The following is a 4,965-nucleotide window of genomic DNA, read 5'->3' as shown; positions in this document are numbered from 1 at the left end:
ATCCACTCACCTCAGCCTCCCAAAGTGTGGGATTACAGACTGAGCCACCGAGCCCAACTTCAGGCAATCCTTTTGCCTCTGCCTCCCAAAGTGCTGAGATGACAGGTGTGAGCTACCATGTCCAGCTAGCAATTTTTAAGAATACAATACATTGCTATTAACCAAAGTCACCAAGTTGTACTATAGAGTTCTTAAACTTATTCCTTCTAACTAACTGAAATTTTGTATCCTTTAACCAACAAAATATGTGTGTGTGCATATATATATATATATGTGTGTGTGTGTATATATATATATATATATATATATATATATATACTCTGTTGTATTAGTGACTTCCCAGTCTCTACACTACCCAGTATATGTTCTCATTACATGTTAAGTCCCATTTACTTGTCACTTTTATTCTTATCTAGTTGAAACTTCAAGGAATTATTCTTTATACAGAAATATCCCCTGATAGCATTCATACTTCGAGAAGAGATAGAAGGTGTCATTTAACAGCATAGTTTCTAGATCCTGTGCCCAAATTCTGCCTCTACCTGCTTATTACCTGAGTGATCATTGACTTCTCTGTGCTTTATTTTTTTACTTACAAAATGGGATAATAACAATATTTATCTCATAGGGTTGTTAAACTGAGTAGTACTACCATATATTTGGAAAAAGCCTGATACCTATAGTAGTTATTGCTCTCCATAAATGTTAGTTATTTTTTTCCTAGATACTAATATTGACAGCTGTCTTTCTAGGTGTATTATGTCAGTATGCATTCTTCTTAGACCTTCTGAGGTTAGAACAGCTGTCTCTAAAATGCCTGTGTAGTCAAGTGTATTGCTGGCATTGTTCCGGGCGAGGAAATGTTTGCAACCACAGTGCTTTGAGTGAAAGCCATCATTTATTCTAGAGCATCAGTTACATGCCAGGAACAATTCTACGCACACCAGGGATAAGCACTGGAGAGAACAGACAACAATCTCTGCTTGTGTAGTACTCTCCTGTCTAGTAAGGAGAGACAGGCAATAAACATAGCAAAAAGTACATTTTGTAATATGATGGAAGGTGGTGATTCTGTCAATAAAAAATAACATTTATTTATATGGAAAATACATTTTAAGCTTGAGTGGTCAAGATAGGCCTGAGCAACATGGTGGCATTTGAGCAGTGTCTTGAAGAAAGGGAGGAAAGCGGAAGGGAGAAAGCCATGCAGATACTTGGAAGGAGGAGATTCCAGACAGACAGGACAATTAGGCCCTGAGATGGAAGCACATTTCCCCAGGAATCTAGTCTGGAGATACAGAGTAGAGCCGGGCTCCGTGGCTCAGTTTGTAATCCCGCGCCTTTGGGAGGCTGAGGTGAGTGGATTGCTTGAGCCCGTGGGTTCGAGACCCGCCTGGGCAGCGAGACCTCATCTCTACAATAAATCAAAAAATCAGCTGGGCGTGGTAGCACATGCCTGTAATTCCGGCTACTTGGAAGGCTGAGGCGGAAGGATCGCCGGAGCCCAGCAGGTCGAGGCTGCGGTGGCCGGGAGCGGCCACTGCACTCCAGTCTGGGTGACAGAGTGAGACTCCAACTCAAAAAAAACAAAAAAAACAAAAACAGAGTAGGCCATTGTGGCAGGCGCTAAGTGAGTGATGTAAGAGAAGCAGGGGATGAGATGAGAGAGTCACAGATCATGTATTGTCCTTCTGGGTCATTGTATGGACTTTGGTTTTTGCTGTGATTGAGATGGGGGCCACGGCAGGATTTTGAGCAGAGGAGTAATATGAACTACCTTTATGTTTTAAAAAGAGCACTCGTTGACGAGTTGAGACTATAATCTGCACAAAGATAAAAGTAGAAACAGGGCAAGACGTGAAGGTATGTTAGACCTGGGTGGTAAGCAGTGGGTGTAGCCGGGCTCGGGTGCCTCAGCCTGTAATCCCACGCCTTTGGGAGGCTGAGGTGAGTGGATTGCCTGAGCCCGTGGGTTTGAGACCCGCCTGGGCAGCGAGACCTCATCTCTACAATAAATAAATTTTTAAAAAAATCAGCCGGGCGTGGTAGCGCATGCCTGTAATTCCGGCTACTTGGAAGGCTGAGGCGGAAGGATCGCCGGAGCCCAGCAGGTCGAGGCTGCGGTGGCCGGGAGCGGCTACTGCACTCCAGTCTGGGCGACAGAGTGAGACTCCAACTCAAAAAAAAAAAAAAGAAAAAAGAAGTGGGTGTAGTAAGTAGTTAAATTCCGGATTTATCTTGAAAATGGGACTGAAAGGATCTCCTTATAGATTGGATTTGAATTGTGAGAGAAACAGGATGACACTAAGGGTTTAGGCCTGATATGAGGAAGACTTCAGTTGGGAAAAGGTGGTTGGGGGACAAAGGAAGGCATTTCGGGATTTCAGTGTTAAAAATTTTAAGTGTGAAAAGCCTGGTAGACAGTTGCTGTGAGCTTGGAGTTCAAGGGAGAGTGAGAGGGCTGGAGGTAAAATTTGAGAATCATCAGCACGTAGATGGTATTTAATGCCATGATACAGGAGGAGATCACCAAGGGAGTGAGTGAAGATAGAGAAGACAAGAGGTCCAGACTCTGAACTCTGGGCACTCTAGTGCTCAGAGCCTGGGAGAAGAGAAGGAGTTGGCAAGGGAAACTTAAAGGAAGCAACCAAGGGGGTAGGAAGAAAACCATGAAAATGTTGTCATGGAAGTCAAATGAAAGTGCTTCTAGGAGGAGAAAGTGCATCAACTACTAGTTGCTGCAATAGTTCAAGTAAGATGAAGACTGAGAAACCACCTTTCAATTTCATAGTTTGATCTCAATAAGAACAGTTCTAAGGACATGGGAGAAGCAAAGCTTAGTTGAAGTAAATAGTAAGAGAGAACTTGAAGACAGCTCTCCTTCCTATTTTTTGTTGTTTTTTGGGTCTCACTCTGTCACCCAGTCTGGAATGCAGTGGCACAGTTCATGGTTCATCACAGCCTCGACCTTTTCTGCCTCAGACTCCTGAGTAGCTGGGACTACAGGTGCAAGCCACAATGTCTGACTAATTTTTTTATTTTTATTTTTTATAGAGATGACGTCTCACTTCGCTCTCTACCTGCCCAGGCTGATCCTTGAACTCCTGGGCTTAAACCATTCTCCCACCTTGGCCTCCCAAAGAGCTGGGATTACAGGTGTAAGCTGCAGAGTATGGCTAAAGACAACTTTTCTTTTCTTTTCTTTTCTTTTTTTGAGTTGGAGTCTCACTCTGCCGCCCAGACTGGAGTGCAGTGGCCGCTCCCGGCCACCACAGCCTCGACCTGCTGGGCTCCGGTGATCCTTCCGCCTCAGCCTTCCAACTAGCTGGAACTACAGGCATGCGCTACCATGTCTGGCTGATTTTTTGATTTATTGTGGAGATGAGGTCTCACTGCCCAGGCGGGTCTCGACCCGTGGGCTCAGGCAATCCACTCACCTCAGCCTCCCAAAGTCGTGGGATTATAGGCTGAGCCACCGAGCCCGGCTGACAACTTTTCTTAACAACTCTTTAAAGAAGTTTTGCTGTAGCTGGGTATAAAAAAGGGCAAGTGGCTGTAAGAGGAGAGTTGTTTGATTTTTAAGATGAGAGAAATAACATGATTTTATTTGGTGGGGATGATCCAATAAAGGGGTAAATTGATGATGTTGGAGAGAAAAGAAAATTGTTGGAGCATTTAACTGTTGCATTGATCAGTGTATGCAGGGGGTAAAAACCCAGGACAGAAAAACAAAATTATATAAAACACTGGGCATTCCATAGGTAAGGTTCTCCCTGAAATTAGAAGTCAGACTGTTACTTGCACAAATGAAAAGTGTACTAAAACATGCTATTTTTTTTTTTTCTTGGAGTGGGAGTCTCACTCTGTCACCCAGGTTGGAGTACAATGGCACGCTCATGGCCACCGCAAACTCAACCTGCTGGGTTCAGGCAATCCTTCTGTCTCAGTCTTCCAAGTAGCTGGACCTACAGGCGTATACCTGGCTAATTTTTTGATTTAATGTAGAGATGAGCGCTCGCCAATTTGCCCAGGCTGATCTCGAACCTGCGTGCTCAGACAATCCTCTCACCTCAACCTTCCAAAGTGCTAGAATAATAGGCATGAGCCACCGCGCCCGGCCAACACGCTATTTATTAAGTGACTACTGATTTCTACTCATTGGTGCCAGGTACTTTGCATGTACTATCCCAAAATTTATTAACTGCCCTGCAGCATCAGTATTATGACTACCTACAGATGAAGAAATTGTTGTAGCTGGAAGATAAAAACTATTTGCTCAAAGCCACAGGGATCACAAGTTAAACAGTTTGCACTTCGTCGCGCCCTTCTTTGCTAGGGTGACATCCTCCAGGGCCGAAGTTCTTCGTCTGTGTAACCTCAGAGACCAGTTCTAGAGCTTGGCTGAGGTTCACATTCCCGCGTGTGAGGCGGACTGCGGGCCACCTCGGTCCGTTTTGTCGTCGCCTTGCAAGGAAGCACCGGTGGGGGGAAGCTCCCATCAGCATTGCTTTCATTGGTTACGGCAGCTCAGAAAAATATGTTGGAAAATATTAACGCTTTCAAGAGAAACGATTGCAAGGAAGTCAGAACAAATGGGTTTAAAACCCTCCTGACCCCCACCCTTAGCTGAGGCCGTTTTCCAAGGACTTTGCAAACTTGCTTTTCTGACGCATCAGGCAAACTTGCCCAGGGGCTAACTGTGGGGAGGAGGTGCGGTCACCTGGAGTTTCCCAGTGGAAACTTCGTTGTCGGGTGAGGAAATCATCACCCGAGGACCTATCCCCTCCCGCCCTTCTTCCAGCTCATAAAAAGCCTGCCACAAAAGTCTCTACTGCGTCGCGGAGAGCGCAGCTCGGAGTCGCTGGCGCCCGGGGCTGGGGCGAGCAGCCAGGCCTTCTCGGCAGCAGTGAAAGCCCCAATAGCAAACTCCCCGGGAGCGGGTGGGTCACCGGCTTCGTCGCTCGA

At 45.7% G+C, this 4,965-nt stretch overlaps 1 protein-coding gene across 2 annotated transcripts in view; it reads left to right on the top strand.

Moving 5' to 3' along the window:
• Positions 1–4,965, top strand: part of PHLDB2 (pleckstrin homology like domain family B member 2) — a 131,004-nt gene that overhangs the window by 11,406 nt on the left and 114,633 nt on the right. The gene's annotated exons all lie outside the window — the stretch shown is intronic.

This window comes from Carlito syrichta, unplaced genomic scaffold (genome assembly GCF_000164805.1).
Source record: "Carlito syrichta isolate Samal-C Ts95f unplaced genomic scaffold, Tarsius_syrichta-2.0.1 Scaffold309017, whole genome shotgun sequence".
Classification (NCBI taxonomy): Eukaryota; Metazoa; Chordata; class Mammalia; order Primates; family Tarsiidae; genus Carlito; species Carlito syrichta.
Note: the sequence above shows the minus strand (reverse complement) of the source record. Positions and strands in the feature narration are given on the sequence as shown.